Below are 23080 nucleotides of genomic sequence, written 5' to 3'. Positions count from 1 at the left end.
ATGAACTCTAGCATTAGCCACCCTTTGAAAAATTCAAAACATGCTAGGTGCTGGAAACATGACATAGCTAGAGGGCATGCCTGCAATTCAGTGAGGGTGTTTGGCTCATCCCTGACATGTTTGCCACTCTTGTGATGTCTCCTGGGAGCCTGTTCTCCTGAACCTGTATCACTGTGAGTTTCCACTTCATACTCTTATGAACCCTCCGATGCCAGGACTATTGTTTATGTACTGTACTTAGGTTTCTCTTTGATGATGGTGAGAAGCTACGTTTTGTTTTCTGTGATATCTGCCACCAAGGGGAACAATGAAACAAAGGGGGTATTAGGAGGGGAGTAATGTGATGGGAATAGGGGTTATGGGGAGAAGTTTTTTTAGGGATATGTAAGGGGTTTGGAGTATTTAATAGGGTAGGGTTTTGGAGTTTGACAAGGTAGGGTTGGGGTTTGTATTGACCACATAGTGGAGGGGATGAGTATGAGTTTGGTAGTACTTCAGGGTAGTGAGAATAGGAAACAATGGCATAGGGGGGATGGTAAGGAAGGAAAATGGAACCTTGGCATCAACACCACACTTATACAACCCTAGCAACAATGACTTTTTGGTATTTTCTTGTGGTTGGTTTTATGAAATTTTTTGCATTCAATCATGGGCATAAACCACCATATCACTCATAATATTTTATGAACAAGTGATGTTATAGAGCCTACCTGCCGATTTGATGGGCTTCACAAAAATTTTGAGGAAGTTTGGCAGTGTTTTGGCGCTCTGTCTGTGTGCACCGTGCAAAACCTAGTGCGCCACGCTAGCTAGAAAAATACACTGCGGCCCGGCTCTATGTGCGCCGCACCCTCTGTGTGCACCACGCCCCTATTTATATGCGCCAAGCCCTGAAATCGCCTCCAATCTTGCTCCAAACCATGCACGATGCACACTCAAACCTTTGCAGTGTTTCCTTAAGCACTTGATTTGAAAAATGACTTTGATTTTGGTGGGAACTTGTATATAAAGTCTTATAATTCATGGGTTAAATTTTTATTTTTTCAAAAACCCATTTTCTAATGTTATGTTTTGACACTTTTTCACTGACTTAAAACAACCCTGATTTTCACTTTTCCTCTGAAATTTTAGCTCAAATGATGAAATTTTTGGCACTCTTTGCAGGGATTGCATGACAGGGCATTTGGCCACGGAAACCATGACTGCGCCTGGAGAAATCAACTGTCGATCTCTTTGAAAATTTTATCACCAATGACACTGTTTGACTTTTCTTCAAAACAGAGTTTTGAAGAATAGTCGAAGTTTATCAATATGACGATGAAACTTTGTGAATCATTACTTTGTAAGGGCCTCTCTCTAGCCTGCATGGCTTTACTGTACATATTTAAAGACCAAACTGATAAATCCCTAGACCTAATGATCGAAAATGACCTTTGTCCATTAAAGGACCAGACCTTGACTATCATGGACTTTGGTGATCATTGACAAAAGGCCTAAGCTAGCAGGAGCTTGACATGAGGGGAAATGAGTAGCATGACCTTTCTCTGTCAGATTATGGCATGCCCCTAGTGGAATTCAGTTGAGTGAATGGAGCGGGACACCTAAAAATGAGATGCAGAAAGAGTTTTGATCTCTGACGGAGGACTGACAAGACCGACTCTAATAGAAGGTGGTTGCAAACTTGTGTCCCTTTGCTTGCTCTTGATAGGTCCACTCATAATTTCAACTACAAGTGAGTCTTGAGGCATGCTTCCCTCCTTCTTCTCCTTCTTCATCATCTCGTCATGACTTGATAGTGTACCTATTCTTGCAATTCACTCTTGACGGGACGACATCAATAAGAAAAATCCCTAGTCTAAGATGATGCATTATTATCCATGAACTAAGCCTAGAACGAGTGAAAAACAGGGAGAAAGAGCTAAATGATTTTGCATTATGCAATTTCAGCCTCTAGGGAGAGAGATTGATCACTGAGATTGCGTAGAGCGCAACTCAGGCTTGGCTAAGTAACTTTTCTGCATAATCCTCACTAAGGAGAAAAATTGCACAGTGTCCACTCTCGGACATAATTGCACAGCTCAAGCAAGTAGTGGATGCTTTGGGATGAGGCTTTAGGAGGATAGATTGTACAGTTTCAAGAGGCGAGGGGGACTAGGCAATAGAGAGGAATAAAGGGAAAATCTGTGCAGTTTCTGCGGGAAGTGAGCTCTAGTTGAGGGAAGGGCACTGAGGGAAGCATTTGCATAGTTTTGGAGACAAAGGGAGGCTGGGATATCTATGCATTGTATAGTTCTAACAAGAAAGGGAAAATATTGGGGGTTGAAGGTGCGAAGTGTGTAGTTCAAGGTAGACTATGAGGCATAAATGCATAATTATGGGGTCAATGAAGGCCTTTGGACTCTACAATTGTGCAGAACAACAACCTTGGAGGAAAATGACTATGAATTGGGCAGCTCTAGTAAGAAAGGTCACATCCATGAGGGCTGAGATTGTGAAGTTGCGTAAAGTGTGGGAAGGGAGATGGATTCATGATGAGCTTGAATTGTGATCCCACACTTAGCATACTTTGACGAGACAACAACATAGATCATCAAAACAAACAAACAAGGCATTCCCCTCTATGCGACTGCCTCATGATAAGATGCGACAAGTGTGACACTTAGGATAGACTTTAAGACCACTGTGACAAGACTTGTGTGACAATGCTCTAGACCTTGTGTATGAGTGTGATAAATGTTTACATGGTTAAAAAAAATCATATGCACAAAGACCGACCTTCAAAACCACCAGAAAAGGCTCACAAACATTATGTAATAGTCAATCATGCCAAAATGGGATAGTTAATCGAAAAAGAAAAAGGGGCCAAATAACTTCAAGAAAGCCCATGTAATGAGGTTGAATGTTTGTAACAATCAAGGAAAATACCAAGGAAGCTCCAAAATTTAAGAGAAAGCCAAAATTTTGGAGGGTGTTGTAGCAACTACAACATGGCGACACACTCGTTGAACTCCAACTTCTTTGTCATGTCTAGTTTCTTCTATGCAGGGCCTTGGTTCCTCAGGGATTATTGATTCATCACGCAGATCACTCTAGCCTTCCAACTTAGCCCATGGGTAGACATGGTCCCCTCTATACCTTCTCTGTTTAACACAACATAAGATTCAACATAATCACAATGTTTCAAGTTGGGAAGGGTAGTTTAGCTTGTGAGCTTAAGATTTTCAAAGTATAGTTTTTCATCTATGGTGTTGCTTTGTTGCTAGCAAGCCTAAATAATACCTCGACAGAGTCATGCAGGAACACAAACATTGCTCCGCTACTAGTGAGCCTGGACAATACCACGACGAAGTTTATTGCTTCACCTCTCTGTTTAGGAAGCCTTTCTCTTCTTCCACCTTTACTTATTCATTTAAAGAGAACTCTACATCAACACTTATTTACATTGGGGCAGAAAAGGGATCCTGACTTATTGAGAGAGAAAAGAGGTTTTTCCTTCAGAGAAGCATATAAAGATCTCTGATTTAGGTTTTCTCATTTAGATTTTACCCCTTCTCCGTCTCTACTAATTGGATAAGCTTCAGAACACCAGCAGAAAAACTGATTATAGGCATGAGGTTTCTAGACTAGCAATGGGTTCATGTTTGGACCAAAACTCTCCTGACAGATGAATCGTATTTTTTTCAGAACTTCATTAGCCAAAAGAAGTAGCCAACACAAGGAAGACATACATAAGGCTAGCCAAATGTTGCAGTATCACAAGACTCTTTAGACTTAAGTCACACACACACTTAGAAGCCACAATGCAATCAAGCACAACACTTATTCACATTACAAAAACAACATAAAATTATAACAAATAAACAAATGGAAAACAACATAAGACTATGTACATAGTGCGGGGCGCAACCCTAGATCTTTACTGAAAATACTATTTTAAGTCTTGGAATTGACAAGGAGAGATTCAATCTTCCCATCAAGTGATTGGGAGACGATATGTGTGCTGGCCACGCTTCTCATGTACTATGTATAGTCCAATCCACAACGACTAAAATTTAATCTGTTTTCCTTTGTCCTCATGGGATTTATCCCACTTTAAGATTAAGTAACCCACACTAAAGTTGTTTTTCAATGCAGAATTCTTGTCAAAACACCTCTTGATATGACTCTAGTGAAGTAAAAATATTTCTTTGGCTTTCAACCTTTCTTCCTGTAGCTTGTTCAAAGTGTCCATCCTATGCTGAACTAAAACACATGGCTTGCCTTGGGACTCTTGTGATAGTTGGAGAGTGGGAAAGTAGATGTTCGGTGGGAGGATGACCTCTTTTCTATGAACCAGGAAGTAATGGGAATTGGGAGGTGTTCAAAGAAGGTTTATGCATGACTTGGTCTTCCCATAAGGCATTCACCAACATGGAGTACCAGTTTCTCTATTTAGAGAATATGGTCCTTTTTATGATACGAAGGAGGTTCTTGTTCATGGATTCAATAAGACCATTCCCATGTGGATAATAATTAGATGAGTGTTTCAATATAATACCATTTCCAAATGAAAAATAATGAAGCTTTAATGATGAAAAATATGTTGCACTGTCAAAACAAGTGACGTAGGAATGCCGAACCTGGAGATGATGTTCTGCTGTAAAAAGTTGATGACTTCCTGATTGTTCACCTGTTTTAGCCGAATTGCCTCTGTCCACCACGTGAAATAGTCTGTAGTGGTAAGAATATAGCAATGTTGCCTTGACGAGTGCGGGAAAATTTCCCCAATGATATCCAAGCCCCATTGTTGAAAAGGTTCTTCCACTGCAATGGGCTGCAACGAGGCTGCCAACTTTTGATTTTTGTCGGCACACCTTTGATAGACCAGACACTTGCGGGCATAGGCGTGAGCATCTTTGAATAATGTAGGCCAGTAAAAGTTGGCCCACATAACTTTATGTTATGTAGTGTTGCCTGCAAAGTGTCCCCCGACTGGTCCGTCATTGAGATCACGCAATACCTTTTCTGAATTGTCTGCCTCCAAACACCTAAGCTGTACTCTATTGTGATGCTTTCTAAACAACACCCCATGAACCAACTGATATGGTAATGATCTAATTTAGAGTTCCCTATTCTGCTACATGGAAAAGTGAGGGGGCACTATGCCATGCTTGAGGTATTGGCAGACATCTGTGTACCAAGAGTTTATGTCTGTAGTGGGGGAGGCTTGCTCAACGTTGTACATTTCAATCTCTTGCTCCCATCCTATGAGATCTTCTTCTTCCTCTTTTGCATTCATTGTTAACTAGAAAATACCACGACCCTTGATTGTGTGAACTGGCTTGATGTCTAGATCATACTCTTGTAACCTGCTCATCTAGTTCACCCTCCTTTCACCCAAAACTTATTGAATAAGCAGTGACCTGACAACTAGATGTGGAACAAAGACAACACAATGATTCTTTAATAGATAGGGTCTTAAGTGATTTGCCACCTTTTACATTGCATAAGCCCGTTTTTCCATGACGAGGTAGTTTAACTTTGGTCCCTTCAGACTTGTCATCATGAAGGAGGTAGGTTGTTCATTGTTTAACTCATCCTTATGAGTAAGTACAACAGCTAGAGAGGTGTCTGAAGAAAAAGTATAGAGAAATAAGTCTTTATCGAAGTTCGGGTTGTACAACATGGGTGCTTCTACTATAGACTGTTTGATACGGGAAAAGCATCCTTTTCCCTTTCATCTTATTTGTAAACTGCATCCTTCTTTACCATCTCCTATATTGTTTTGACAATTTGGGCATAGTCGGAGATGAACTTGTGGAGGAAGTTGATCTTCCCCAAGAAAGACTGCATGACTTTCTTATTCACTGGGTTGGGAATTTACATGATAGTCCTGACCTTATCTGGGTCTACCTTGATCCCACTTTTGGTAAAAATGTGTCCCAAGAGATTACCCTGAGACACTGCATAGATACTATTTTTGGGATTCAAGGATATCTCGTATTTACGACATCGCTCAAACATTTTCTTCAAATGGGGAAGGTGATTCGACCTTTGTTTAGAGAATATTGTTACATAATCGAGATAGACCACTATGCTCTAGCCAATGAGCCCATAGAAGCTGGTGTCCATTGCACATTGGAATGTTACACCAATGTTAACTACCCCAAACAGAATTCATTGAAACACAAACATGTCCCACTTCATTTTAAAAGTAGTTTTTAGTTTGTCAAGATCTGCCACTAGAACCTAGTTGTATCTTGAAAATATGTCAAGTAAAGAAAACATTTTAGACACCAATACTATTTGCAATATCTACTTCATGGATGAGACAAGGTAGTTGTCCTTGTCCAAGGCGCGGTTGAGATTCTAGAAATCTACACACAGGCGAATCTCCCCAGACTCCTTTCTCACGGGAACCAAGTTTGATACCCACGTCAAATGTTGCACCTTATATATGATCCAAGAATCCAACAATTTTCTCAACTCCTTTTGTATGAGGCGTTCAAGCTTTAGATGAACTTTCCTCAGTTTCTGTTGAAATGGCTTGGCCCCTTCCTTGATCGGTATTACATGTTGGATGATTTGCATGTCATATGTCTTAAGTTCATTGCACGTCTATGCATAGACATCACAGTACTGTTTGAATAAGCGAATGAAGGCTTTCTTATCTTATGGTGTGCAACAATTACCAAGATTGACATATTTCAGATCTTTCTCAGTTCCCAAGTCGATTTTCTCATGCGACATAGTGGAAGTGTGGGTCTTGGCATTAACGGGCCTAAGAAAGTGGTTTTGCAGATCATACAACTTCTCCAATGATACCACACCCTTGGGGATGAGGTTCCCTTTATTTGCATTAGCTGCATCCTGCAGTGCCTTTTCGTGCTCATCCTCATTGATCGCTGCATCCTTTAATATGTTAACATTCGCCATAAAATACAATATATGTTGGTCATCATAAAAAATGTGTAAGTTAGTGATATTATCCAAGACAGAAGGTTTATACAAAATTTTAATAGAGAAACCGTCCCTTAATGGTGATATCCTAGCAGTAGCGTTTTCCAAGGCATCCACAGCTGAATTACACATTCTTGGAACTTAAATAATATTTAAAATCTTGGAAGTGTGAGATGAGTCACCATGCCTCCTATTGATAACTTTTAAGATGAGGTGACACATAATGTACGGTGTTACGTACCTGATGCACCATGATTTCTGAGTCACCTACCACTTTTAGAATGGAAACATTGAGGTCGATGACCTTCTGTAAGCCCAATACTAGTGCTTTGTACTCTACATTGTTATTCTTGCACTTGAATTCCAAGCAGCTAGAGCTCAAATGTTTTCTCTGCAGTGGGTTTATTAAAACAAAACTAGCTCCAGAGCCCTCTTGCGTCTTGAATCCATCAAAATATATAGCCCACATATAATAAGTACAAGGACTACTGACTGCACCACTACTACTACTACTAACTGTACAGAGTTCATTATCGCCAGTTGGATAAGGAAGGAGGTCCAACTGTGTGTCTGGTGGGACTAGGGATGGCTCTGCAAGATAACACCCTAGCTGTGTTTACAGAAAGTAATTGCTAAATAACAGTTCTACGAAATCCATTGGCTTGTTGTGTCTGTTCAAGGGAGTCACCATGTGCTTCATGTATCTCTCTGAGTCTACTCGTATTTGATTGTTCTTGCCCCTATATGTAAGCCATAGGTGTGACCAGTCTATGGAAAAGTATCCTTGAAGCTTGCTTGACCAATCTCTGCTTAGTAACACTCTGTATGATTCTGGAATGTCCACAATCACTCTGTTGATACATTGGTGAACTCGTCTGTCAGATGATAAAGGATGATGACATCTTTGAGTTCACCAATTGCATGGATATGAGTTCTGTATAGCTAAATAATCTGTGCATCTATCTTTTCCCATTTAGCATTGATCTTCTTGGCAACAGATAATGGAATGACATTCATCGATGCACCTGAATCAACCAAGCAATTGTGTACAATTAAATTGAAGATTTCGAGCGTTAACAAAAATGGTGGGCAGAGTGTGTTTGCATCCATCGTGAGTGCATTAAGTACAGATGCGAGAGTATTGGAAGACTTATCAGATCCCTTGTTCGAAGAGAAGCATTACCTATAGAGGTTTTCCCAAGTGCCCATATAAGGATGTCTCGTTGGTTCCTAATATTTGTGAGTTCCAACATGGAGATGTTTGCACGAACCTTCTTCATATCATCCACAATGTTATAATGAACAACAAGAGGACTAACAGAGGTGTTTGGGGATGAAACTTGGTTTGTGGTTTCCGGAGGGATGGTTCTGTCCTTACTGCTGTTGGAAACACTTTTTGTTGAGATTGCTTTCCCGAACTTGCTTAAAGTGTTCTGCTATGAGTTAATAGGTGGATTGAGTTTCCTTAATAGGTTTTCTTTGAATTTTTTTTTTGTCACCTTAATTATAGTGGTCAGCCCTTGGCTTCTTAGGTTGTATCGGTTGCTCTACTTCTGGGATAGACCGTCACTAGGAAGCTACTTATTGGCATTTTTCTTTTGGGTTGTGAGAACGCAATGGTACATGTTCATTGGATGCCCAACACTTGGAGCTTCATTAGCTGCAGTAGCTTCTTCCCATTCTTCCTTCCCTTCAAGAGGCTCAGTATGCTTCTCAACCATGACTGAATAAACAAACTGTGCAACCATTCTTCTCATGAGTTGGTTCCATTATAGGCACGTCTTTTCTAAATGATGCTCGTTATGAAACATGAAATACAAATCTGTGCTAACTTTTTCAATATTCAGGACAACATTGGAGCTTTGTGCAGACTTTGCTGGATGATTGTTGCTACTTCTAGAAGTTGAATTCCTTTTTAACAAGAACTTGGGAGGCTTGCTACTCATGGAAGTCTCACCTTTCCTCTGTTTAAGTTCAACCATTTCACTGGTCAGGAACTTGATGAGACGAGTCAGGCTTTCAAGATCATTTGTTTCTTTCTCCTTAGCCTTACTCATGGAGGTGTGAGATCTCTTACCCATGTCCTTGGAGTCTTTTGTTGATTCATCATCCGAGATGAATCCAATAGCATGCAAGTCCTTCTCAAGGACAATAGCATCTTCATAGTTTTCTATCAATGTCTCTCTCACAGTTCACTTTACAAACTGAGAAATATTTATAAGCAAGGCAAAAGTGTAGTAATATATGGTGATGGAGTTGTGAGGTTTTGTGTTGATAGAAAATTTGTTCAAGATGTGATTGAAATCTTTAACTTTTTCCTTCTTCTCCATCTTAAGATTACCTAACTCCTTTAATAACATGGTAGGGGTCTTGTCTTCAACAATTCTTTTAGGAACAATTTTTTGAATCTCCTCCAATTCTGGATGGAGTTTGGAGGAAGGCTATGATACCATACATCTGCTATACCATCTAAGGTACATGGAAAAAGTCTACATGCAACATCATCGTAACGCACCTCAAGTGTTTGTAGATGTAGGTAAAAGTTGTCCAAGTGATCTTCATCCTTCACTGTCTTGTTAGGGTCATACTTTGTCAATAGCTTTTTACATGCCTTGGCATCTTATGTAGGACACCCAAAAGTGCTAGTGGGCCCCAAGTCATCCAATATAGATTTTTATCTGCCATGTCTTCCTCTTCGTTTTCCTCCTCTTCCTTTTCCAAGTGTAATGGTTCCTCTTCCTCTTCTTCTTCTTCTTCTTCTCTGCTTGTCCTACCAAAAGTTGAACACAAGAGTAAGGGGTTTCCTCCGATACCTCCATGAAAGAGTGGAGGCTCTTCTTCCCTTTTCACAATATCTACTAATTCTTCAAGAGTGGTGAGTACCACTTATTCAACGAACGAGACTACTGTCCCTATGGGGTTGGAATTTTTGTTCTTTTGCGAATATGGAAGACTTATTACTACTGGAATCAATCCAATAGCTTTTGCAAACTGATGGGTGATGAGGCAGATAACTCGATCCTAATCATAAGGGATTTCACGTTCAGGCCTGGGCTAGGAAGAGTCACCAACTTCAGAAGTACGAGTAGAGAAGGTGGAGTGAACGTTGTTTCCTTGACCAAAAGATGGATTAGTGGGATTAGTGGGTCTATTAGCCATAAAATACAGGCAACCCTCCTTCTAGCACCATAAATGTTGATGGTGTTGGTCGCGCTAATAGTAAGGGGATCTACTCGATATGAAGTCGCAATTATACCTCACATTGTTTGGTGTAGGAGTCCAATCGAGTATAAAGTCCCAATTTCCAAATCCTTAAATATTTTCCTTGGCTCTAGCTATTAGCACAAGAGAGTGATGCAATGGTATCTTCAAAAAGAAAGGGAAGTGTGCCTGGTGAGTGTGCAGTACAACTGTGTTGAGGTTCTTTTACTGCAAAGGGGGAGAGAAAAGTGAGCCTCTAACTAAGAGGTAATAGTACCACCTAGGAAGAGACAGACATGAACCAGAAGGACTCGTCTAACATCTAGTGAAATATTCCACAACGGATGCGATAGTCATTACAACCAACAAACAAGGAAAGATCTATCTAGTATCCCACAAAGTAGTCCACAAGGATAGGACATTGATAACAACCATTACAACACATTCTCAATAAGATAAGCACTAAAATAACTGAAATAGTTCAACTACCTTAATACATGTGAAAGAAAACATGAAATACAAACGTCCATAGAATAGTCTTATAAACATTCATAGTCCATGCATGAAGAATGTGTTGGCCTTAAAAGGCTTATGCTATCAAGAAAAAGTTCCAAGACACATATTTACATTGTACATCACTAGCCTTAGTAGTGGGACATTGGAGCCACTCCTTTCTCCTCAAAGAACTAGTTGATCTCTCTAATGCCTTGTGGGAGGAGCCAAGGTGAAAAGTCCTTTGCTCATACAATGAGGGGGTATATATAACCAAGGGGTGATACTTTCCCCTTGTGACTCTTTGACTACCCTCATGACTGTTCAACTTCCTATGACTTTTCAACTTACATGACTCTTCATGTTCATGTGTGTCCTTTGGACTTCCACTTTACAATACATTTGATTATAATATACATGGTCCACACTAGTGATGTGGCATATGAAAACTCATGACATGGCTTGACATGACGCTACTGATATATTTCAGTCTCTCATTCTCTCTCTCAATCATCTCTTACCCATTCACCCCTCTCCCTCTCTATCTCTATGTCACCATCACTCCCTTTCTCTCTCCCCAGCAAGCGTAAAACATAAATCTTAAATCTAATTTTGAAACCTGACTTCACTTAACATTACTTAACATTAAGTGAAACTAATTCTTTCAACAAAAATATATGGTAACAATATACATTTTTATATACATCATAAACATGAAGATTTTACAATATTAATAAAAGAATCACAACCCATTGTGTCATTTAAAGTGCAATTCAAAAAATTAAGAATAAAAACATACATTCTAGCAATTCTTATAAAAAATACATACTTCACTTAACATTACTTAGCATTAACTGAAACTAATTCTTTCAACAAAAATATATGGTGACAAAATACAATTTTATATACATTATAAACATGAAATCGATTTTATAATATTAATAAAAGAATCACAACCCATTATGCCATTTAAAATGCAATTTTAAAACCTAAAAATAAAGACATAAATTCTAGCAATTTTTGTAAAAGATACATTGTAACATTAGTATTTTTGATAAAGTATTAATAACCCTGCAATATTTAAATGCATGTTAAATAAAAATACATTTCCATATTTAAAAAGAGAAATATTTACATAAAAATAATAACCAACATAAATTAAATAATAAATTCATATAACCGTACACCAAAAATATATATTTGATCATAAACACAACTGAATGCAATTTTATAATGAAGAAAAATAAACAAATATATAATTATAAAAATCAAATTTATAATATATATATATATATATATATATATATATATATATATATATATATATATATATATAATAAGTAAATAATGAAGAATATATATAATGACAAATAAATGATTTTTTTTTTTATAAAAAAAAAGGCCCATTAAGAGAATTCAAGATTTTTTTTTGTTAATTTTTTTCATACTAAACATAATAATAATAATTTAATGGAAAAAACAAAACGACCGGAGCATCTCACCTAGCGATAATAAAATAGACAGGGTTAAACAAAATGAAACTGAAACAAACATAATAATAATTTAGTGGAAAAAATATACTAAAATAGACGGAGTTAAACAAAACTAAACTTAAAGTAATAATGGAGAAAATATTTAATCCTGTAAATAAGTATTACATTTGTAAAAACAATTTAGTGGAGTATAAGGAGGGTATCTGCAATTCGGGCCGTAGTGTGATCTCATTTGGTTTGGTTTGAGATTTGTAATTTGAGACTTGCCTACCAGATATTTGTGGTTTGAGACTTGCCTACCAGATATTTGTGGTTTGAGACTTGCCTACCAAGAAGATGATGGAAGGAATGAGGTTTTCAACTATGGAAAACATTGTAGAAGATGATGGAAGGAATGAGGTTTTCAATGATGGAAAACATTGCAGTAAGATGTGTGAGGGTTCAGAGTACCAACAATTTGAAATAGCAATTTTTCATACAAGGATTTCTTGAACGAGCAACGACGATTTTTTCGTTCATTCTTGTTGATAATAGAGGGTGATATAAGACTGAAAAAGAAATCTTTCACGAAATTCTAAATAAATTAAAAATAATGAATGACATTGTATAAATGAAAGGACTAGGTTTTTGATGGATTTAGAGAGTGGAGCAGAACAAAGCGTGAGTAATAATAAAATGTACCTCGAACTAAATGGTTTCATGGTGAACAAGGCGTGTTAAAATATAATAAAATAGATAAACACTGAATTGAAATCAAGAAAACTTTTAGTGGGATAACTAAAGGTGACTTAAAATTAGAAAGCTAGATAGTACAGAGATGCAACTTAAACAAATTCGAAATCTCAATATAATAAAATTAGATAGGGTTAAACAAAACTTCACTGAAAGTCAATAGTTGCATTATATAGCATTTTGAGATCAATAAAACAATATATACAGATAAAATAATGAATGTACTTCCTTACACTTTCTTGTCTTCAGTATTACGACACGTCTATGGTACCTGTTGTTCAACACAATGGCAAGACTTTAGGAAAAAATGGTTTGCAGTTGATTATAGATTTAAGACAATGAATGGAAAATGACAAATGGTCTAAACATTTTAGCATGTCACTAATTCCTAAACACTGAAAGAAAAGGAAACATGTTAGTAATGCCTAAACACTAAACAAAAATTCCTTGAGAGGATGGAAGAATAGTTTCAACACTCCACCCAAATTATACATGAAAATAGGAAAAATCGCACACATTTGCACACCACACCAGTTCTTGTTTTCTTCTTCTCTCACCTGTTACATAGTTTTTTCCCTAATTTATTATTTGTTCCTATCTATTGACATTCTCCAACCATAATTTCGGTAGAATCATATATTTTTATAGTATGTTGTGTTGAATATTTATTTAATCTCAACACTTTACTAACCTGAAGTAGACATACTTATATGAAATTCTTTCAAAAATAAACCGGAGGCATCCATGTTCCTCCTATTATTGAACAATCTTATATAGGCAGTAGCCCCAAGCTATGCCTCTAACTATCAAGTAAATCAAGGGAGATCTTTGGAATTGTATATTGCACACCCTATGCAACATCCTATAAACCCTTTCTTGGGTTTACGAGTCTTTCTCTCTCACTGGTAAGGGTTAACCAAATACTATATTTATATTCCAAAGTATCTTATTCAAATTGCACCATAGGGTGTTTCTCACCTACCTTGTATTATCAAGGTGTTATGTATTTTCTATCTAACCTCTTATATTTTCTTTTCACAAAAAACTTTAAGTTTTTTTGTTTTTCCAGAAAGACAAAAGAAAGTTTTTTTCTTCCTGTTTTCTTTTCCTACCTCCTTAGGCATAACTACTTCAATAATTTCCCCTTACAGATAGAGGTTAATATCTCATGTTAGCCTTTAACATATTTACGAGAGAGTTAATTATTCTATCATAAATTCTCATTAATTATCACTTTTCTTTATGTTAAAAATAAAACAATAATTCAACGCATGTCTTTTTCCATTTCCCTTAAATAAAAGACTAATACCTGAAAAGTAGATGGGATAATCCTAATTAAAAAAATTATATAATAAAAATAATAACAAAAAAAACTACCATTAAGAAGGGTTCTTGGATATGATATTCCCTCCCCAATTTACAAATGAGAGTTAAGGAAATTAATGAGTGGCATTGTATATTTCTCCTAAGGGGGATTGAACAATAGCCAAAGTGAGTAGTGCATATTGTTCGTTGTGAATTTAGGCGATGGAATGAGAGGTTAGTTGGTATTAATTCCATTTCCTAATTTAGTAATTCTAGTTAGATTCTTTGGAAGTACCACAATATAATAGTATGCCATTCAAACTTCCTTTGAGATCGATTTTCTTTGAATTAGTTAAAAAACAATATAATTATGGAAAGAAATGGCATGAGAATTTGTCTCTTGTTTCGTGGAAGCTAGGACATGAAAGAATGGATGGAAACAATTTAGTCTAATATAGTATGTTCATTCCTCCTTACTACTTTTTATAATTTGACATGAGTATGCAATTGACTTACAAAGTTAAATTTTATGTTTAAATTGAAAATAATTTTATTAATTTTTTTTAGAGATCTAGGAAATACTTCTATATATTTTATTAAATAATTGATACTTTTAAAGTTGAAAAAATGGTTGCGCTTCGTGTACTCACTAAAGGGGAACAAAAAAATCCATGAACATGATAATTTTACGATGCCTTTTATGACATTCTAGGGAATATTTTATCTTATTAATTTTCCCTACTCATAGATATGTTTGATGCACATAACATTTCATGATTCTTGTAGCTTATGGGATATATAGTTTTGGATTTCGTATTGTCTCTTGTTCTTCTAATGTATTTAAGACAAATTTATTCTCATAATCTGAATTACTTTATTTATTTTTGGGTATAATTTAATTGGCATAATTATTACCATATTAATTCCTTGTAGATCAGTTAGGAAAACTTGGAATTGGACTAGTAATAGTTATCGGAATCCAACCATTGTAGGTAACAACACCTAACCCAATATGGATCTAATCATGTGAAATCTAGTTCCATTATGAGAAGATCCATCTTAGACATGTGTCTTATTTAAGGAAAGTTTATCTATGGTTCTCTGTGATTGATTATTGTTAATCATGATTCCTATCAACCACGGTAAGTTAATCCGTGCAAGTGAACAGTTCTTTTATGGAGAAAATTTCACCTGTAAGAAAGTATTTTTACTTATAGCTATGCTTTTAATATGTAAATAAGGGAAAGGTTGTTAAATATCCATTCATTTTCAATAAGGACATCTTCCACTAGAATGGTACATGTGTTAGAATTAATGCTTACTTTCGAGTTGGTTGGGAATTGTTAGATATTATCAGAATAACCTATCAACCATTATCTATAAGTTTGGAATAAGTTGGATCCAACAAGTATTATAACTAGGGAATAATAATTGAAAATTATTTTTCTCTAAGTGTTGAATTTTTCCAATTTATTATGTATGTATGTATAAAAAATTTAGTCTCTATGGGTACTAGGAACTACCATAGTTTGTCAGTCTTGGTCTTCTTCTTAATTAAGCATGGAATTTGGCTCTTTATTTTCTTGATTGACATTTGGGTGGTTTATGGGGCTTTGGTTTACTCTTGGGTTTATTTTCTAGTGTTGGGACCAATTTTGTTAGTGGGTGGACTAGAATACACATGTTGGTCTAACGACATTAGGTTGTCCTCATTCTGGAAGGTTGATAATAATCCACACAATCACTAGTTAGTTCTAAGGATTGTTCATAAAAGCAACATAGATTTTATTGTATTTTATCAACACCAAGATTCAAACGTCATGAGCACATTTTTTGAGTAGAAATGATCACTTACTATTGTTCAATGCAGTTATTAGCATCATCGTGCATCTAATGCCAAATATCTACTGCATTTACGTTATGTAGTTCATCAGAATCATACTTGAGCTAATGACCACTAGTATCATACCTCTACTTCTTTTCCACTTCATGATTCCCAAAAGGTTCCAGTGCCACAACCTTTAGCTCAGATACCGCTTGCAACATCTTTCAATAACTTCACATAAAAACGCATAGGATTAGAATTTTTTCACACAATTTACCCACATGTAACTTTCAAAATTACCACTCCATATTCCTTCACTAACCATTAGATATAGTCTTCATCATTACATAATGTAACTTCAGTAAAGGAATAGTAGGTTACCTAACCACTAATCACCAATGTTGTAGCATATTAACATAGACTACCTGTTGTAACATTGTATCAACTCCATGATCCTTTTAAGTCAATTATTTTAACACATATTAATATAAATGTCATGTCATGCAAGGAATCAACATCACTAGAATTGCACAATAAGAGAACACATAATAAAACATCTATATACCTGAGAAACCCCGTAGGGCGAAAACCAAAAAATGTTTACTTTTATTAAAATATCATGAGGGTTTTCACCCCTCACTCAATGGCTTGTAAGGGAGTCCATCCTTTTACCTTGTCATAAAATCTTACAAATAAATATAATCTTAAGTACAACATATCTAGCTAGAAGCTATTACAAACGCCATGATATCATTTACCCACAAATCCTCAATCTATGTCTTTGTGGCCTAGTTGTTCGCATTAGTGGATCATTCTACAAGTGACATCTCTCAATTTGCAAGGATAATTAATTCTTTACCTTCCACAATGTTAAACTTAATCTATCATTTTCATAAGTCACAATCCTTCCTTGTTGATCAGATGGATAAAAAATATGCTCAAATTTCAAAGTTGTCAGAATGGCTCAAAACCTAAATGATTCTGTAGAGCTAGTCATTCTGAATCTCGGGAAACTCATTTTGTGGAAAACAAATGCTGCATGCTCCCAAAAACACGTTCTGATCATTTTGGGAAACAACATTTTTTTTTAATGTAGGGTTGCTCGTTGACATGGCATGCTCACTGAGCCTGCTGACTGTGGATCATTGCCCTATGGTTTCTCAACAAGTTGCATTATTTCAATGGTTGGATGATGGGTTGTGTTGGCAAATTTTCATTGGTCTTGATGTGGACCAACCACAGGTTGCCACATGGCCCAACTAGAGGCTGCCACGTGGCATCTTGGTGGCCACTAAAATTTGTTGAGGGCTGAATAACACTCCGGGGGAGTCAAACACATAATCTCTTTCAAACTAACCACGACCCTCACAAACGTACCGCACAATGGTTCTTGACAAGTATATGGCACAAATGTTATATAAGGTTTAGAGTGGCACATGTTTGGAGAGGGATCAGGCTAAGGCCTAGCCCATGGCCACCCCAGCACCATGGGACCATGGTAGGGGAGCCAAGGGCTAGGCGTTAGCCCAACCCCATGAGCGCATACCAAATCGTGGTTTCAACCATACAACCTGCCATATATACCATGACCGTTATGTAACCAGGAACCTGTGTATGCACATAAACCATGACTCTAACTGCAATACAATACCGCCTTGTGACCGGGTTCGAAGACCGTGAGTCAAAATCATAGCTGGGAGGAGGTAAGGGGCTAGCTATGGGGGCTAGCCCCAAGTCCCATGTAGACCCACATGACCGAGAGTGTTGGAGGAATAGGGGCTATACAAAGCCCTTTAATTTTGGCACCCAACATAGTCATATGGCCTCCATGTGGCCAAAATTTTTGGAACTGGGGGGCTTAAAGCCACCATTATCCATCCTACAATTTATCCCACCAAGCGGGAATCATGCTAGGTTTAATGGGCAGTTTCTGCGTTTGGGCCACCCGAGCGAGGTTTCGACTGAATTGTGGGGAGATTAGCTGTAGAATTGGGGAAAAGAGAGAAAGACGCATAACTTTCTTAGTTTTTGGTCTTTTTGGGAGTAGAAAGAGGCTAGACAGGGGTTTTTGATAGCTCTGAAGCCATTGGACTTGTTATTGAAGCCATTTGAGCACTATAACTTGATGTAATAACTATTTTTATGAGCATAATGATATAGGCCCAAACATTCGAAGCTAGAACAGGAGACATAGCCCAGGAGGGGTGAACTCCTTCATCACTTGTTGTTTTATGTTTGCTATTATGGTGATATTGTCTAAATTATTCTACAAATTTTGAAGTTTTAATTCATGTTTAAGTATTTATAAATTGAAATAAGAGACTTAAAACTCAAATTTTATTACTTGCAATTTTATATAAACCTCAAGCAGTTTCATATACAGATCACCTGCTATCATTATTGTCAACAAACTTTGATATCATGATTAGACAAATTATTAATCAACCAATAACCAATATTTATAATTGATGCTTCTCCATCTATTTCTATGCATACATAAAACATAAATAAAATGTCATGACATACCTTCTTTAACATCACTGCACGTGCATTAAAAAAAATCATATAACTATCAATCATGTCTATAGATAGATATGAAATTAACTATATTTCCCTCACATACGTCAATTTTTTTTCCAAATAAAACCACTACAAGTATCCTTATTATTTTAAAGGTAACTAGCACATTAGCTATGTTTTTTTATGCGAATACACAAAATTTTCACAGTTGGATGCAAATATGTAATCTTTTCTTAAAGGAAGCCAATGTAATCTTGCATGCAAATACATACTCTTTCCAAAAGAGAGCTATCCTAATCTTGTATGCAAAAGCATAATCGTTCTAGAGGAAATCTAACATAATATTTTTTGAAAATGCATAATCTTTCCATAAGAAATATATTCACAATAACTATTGTACTTGTATATACATGCTCTATTCCAAAATAAAGCTAACATGATAGTTATTATTTCTTGCATGCAACTGGTTGCTCTTTCCAGAAGAAATCAACTTGATAACTATGCTTCTTGCATGCAAAACACATCCTCCTTTTCAAATGAAGTTAACTAGATCTTGCAAGTAAAAACACATTTTTTTCAAGGGATACAATGCACAGTAACCACTTAGTTCATGCATGCAAATACACTTTCCTCTTTTCAATATGGTAGAAAAATAGATAAGTATTCTCTCTAAAAGAAACTAATTCATGATGGCTATTGTTTTGTGTATTTCACACGCATTCCTTTCTTAGCAATATAATTATTATTTACTTTCATATAAGCACATGTTCTTCTTTCAATAAATCTATATAATAAATATTCTTTCCATTCATGAAAAATAACACATTTGTTTTCAAGAAATCTTAGTTGATAACTATTCTTTCCATTAATGCCAAACTTATTTCATTTTCAGGAAAATATATCTCAATAGATTTCTTTCATACATGTAAAATGCATTTCTTTCCAATAAGTATAACTTAATGGCCATTTTTATTTTTATTTTTTATTTATTTTTGTGCATGAGAAACTTATTTCCTTTTCAAGGAACTATCGCAATCAACAATTCTCTTTGTGTAGACAAATACATACTTCTTTTACCAAAAGTAATTAACACTACAACTATTGTTTCTATACATAAAATTCTTATTCCTTTTTACATCAACTATAGTATTTTTTTCCATAAAGAGATCTATCACAATAATATATTGTTTTGTGCATGTAATGGAACCTCTGTTTCCAAGAAATCTATCAAAATAGTTCTACTTTTTATGCATGTGAAGAACATATTTCTGCATGCAATAGGTATTCTCTTTTACAAATTCTAATGCATAGGAACCTGTTGATGGTGCCGGTCCCACCAACATTAAGGGGATCTCCATGATATTAATTTCCAATCAAACCTCGCACCATTTGGTTTACGAGTCCCATCCGGTATAAAGGCTAGTTTTCCAAATCCTTAAAGATTTTCCTTGGCTCTAGATGTTAGCACAAGAGAGCGATGCAATGGTGTCTTTGAAAATCAAGGGGAGTGTGTTTGGTGAGTGTGAAGCGCAAATGCATCAAGGTCCTTCTAATGCAAAGTGGGAAAGAAACGTGAACCTATAAGCAATAGTTAATAGTACCACACAAGAAGAGACACACATGAACTAGAAGGACCCATCTAACATCCAATAGAATAGTCCACAACATATCCGACAATTGTTACAACCAACAAATAACGAAAGATCTATCTAGTATCCCACAAAATAGTCCACAAGGATGGGACAACGATAACAACCATTACAACACACTCTCAATAAGATAAACACTAATATAATTTAAATAGTTCAACTATCTTAGTACATGTGAAAGAAAACATGAAATACAATCGTCCACAGAATAGTCTTAAAAACATTCATAGTCCATGCATGAAGAATGTGCTAGCCTTAAATAGCTTATGTTATGAAGAAAAAGTTCCAAGACACATATTTACATTGTACATCACTAGCCCGAGTAGTAGGACATTGGAGCTACTCCTTGCTCCTCAAAGAACTAGTTGATCTCTCTAATGCCTTACGAGAGGAGCCAGGGTGAAAAGTCATTTGCTCATACAGCGAGGGGGTATATATAACCAAGGGGTGATGCTTTCCCCTTGTGAATATTTGACTACCCTCATGACTGTTCAACTTCCTATGACTTTTCAACTTACATGACTCTTCATATTCATGTGTCCTTTGGACTTCCACTTTACAATACATTTGATTACAATATACATCACCAACACTAGTGATGTGTCATATGAAGACTCATGACACGACTTGACATAACACTGCTGACATGGACTAGCTTGATGATCTGGCAATGTCAAGTCACTATTGCTACTGAGTGATATATGTGTTCTTGGATATGATTTCTCTTCTCCTCTACATAGTTTGGTGATGCAGGGTATTCAATGATCTTTGATCTTGGAAGGTGTTAGCACCTAAATCTGCCTTAGTCTGAAGGAAGGAAAAATTCAGGGTAACCACAAACCATGCTCAGTCTGGTAGCTAGCCCTACCAGAACAGGAGAGGGCTCTCTCCAAGTCACGCTCAGTGAAAATATAAATGATATGGTCTGAGATGACTTACAGTGAAATATTTGATTTTAGGCTAGTAAATAAACATGGATACAAGAAGAAAATTTTGATAAATGACTTAGTTTCTAGGATTTATGGGACCAACGAACAACAATGAGAAGAGAATTTAACATAAGGGCACAGATTACTTCGTGAGGCAAGACAGGCGAAAAGTCTAGCAATTAAGTTTGAAGTAATGCGGAATGGGAAGATTGTTTAGGAGGGTGAAAAGGGCATGAAAACATGAATCCTTTTCAACAGAAGAAGAAAACATAACGTGAAACTTTCCCACAAGCAGAGCAATAAACATGAATTCTACCTTATCACACAATAGGCATTTCATGGTGTGTAGGCATATATATGACCTAGAGAATCATTAACCAAGTTAGACCATTCCTCTGTCAGAGACTCATAAATATTCAACCACATAAATTTACATAAAATAGATCAAAGGACATTAAAAAAAGTAATTTTTTTTTTTTTATAAAAAACCTATACACCTCCCAATAGGACCATGTTTCCTACATGAAGTGAAATTTAAACAAATTAGAACACAAATATAATATATCAAGGAAGTAATTCGCAATAAAAATAAAATCGCACGAAGTAATTCACAGTAAAAATAAAATAGGCCAACATTAGTCTTAAAGAAAAATGAATAAAATGAAACCCCATATTTTTTTTCTTGTTTAAATTTTTCAATAATCCATTGAAACAACGTAGAACCCCATTGTCCTCTTCATTATTTATGAAAATTCTACGTAGAAAACAACAAAATTTTTAAAGCTTCAACAAACCCAATATTTAACCTTACACTGGAATGCTTTGAGCATAAATTCATTGTTCTCTCCATGGGAGTTAGATCATAGCATTTCATAAGCAAAGATGAGAGATGCTAGCTCAAAAATCGAGTTTGCAATAAATGTGAATGAGAATATTACTTCAGATAGTAAATAAATAATAAATGTGTATTAATATATTGTTAAAGAAAGTTGAAGGGCAAAATAGGCCCACCCGCATTCTATCCCTTTTTTCCTCTCTGCCTCTCTCTCGCTCTCTATAACTCTTTCTCTATCTCACTCCTACTATCTCTCTCTCACAGTGTCTCTCAATCTTTCTCTCTATGAATCTTACTATGTGTCTCTTGCACTCTCTCTATGATATTGTATCATTCTCTATCTCTCTGTCTTTGTCAATCTCTCACCCTCCCTATGATATAAACATGAAGATTTTACCATATTAATAAAAGAATCACAACCCATTCTATCATTTAAAGTGCAATTTAAAAAATTAAAAGTAAAAACATACATTCTAGAAATTTTTATAAAAAATACATACTTCACTTAACATTACTTAGCATTAACTGAAACTAATTCTTTCAAAAAAAAATATGGTGAAAATATACAATTTTATATACATTATAAACATGAAATAGATTTTATAATATTAATAAAAGAATCACAACCAATTATGTCATTTAAAGTGCAATTTTAAAACCTAAAAATAAAGACATAAATTCTAGCATTTCTATGAATTATACATTGTAACATTAGTATTTTTTATAAAGTATTAATAAACCTGCAATATTTAAATGCATGTTAAATAAAAATACATTTCCATATTTAGAAAGAGAAAGATTTACATAAAAATAATAACCAACATAAATTAAATAGTAAACTCATATAACCTTGCACCAAAAATATGTATTTGATTATAAACACCAATAAATTCATATAACCTTACACCAAAAATATATATTTGATCATAAACATAACTGAATGCAATTTAATAGTGAATAAAAAATAAACAAATATATGATTATAAAAAATACAAATCTCTATTTCTCTCTCTCTATATATATATATATAAAAAAATATATATAATAGCAACTAAATGCATGTTTTTTATATATAAAAGAGACGAATAAATAATGAAAAATATATATAATAACAACTAAATGCATTTTATTTTTTTATATAAAAGAGACCATAAGAGAAT

This window comes from Pinus tabuliformis, chromosome 3_1, assembly GCF_031772625.1.
Source record: "Pinus tabuliformis cultivar Carrire ecotype Pingquan chromosome 3_1, CPIR1, whole genome shotgun sequence".
NCBI lineage: Eukaryota > Viridiplantae > Streptophyta > Pinopsida > Pinales > Pinaceae > Pinus > Pinus tabuliformis.
The sequence above is the reverse complement of the archived record's forward strand: the minus strand, read 5'-3'. Positions refer to the sequence as shown.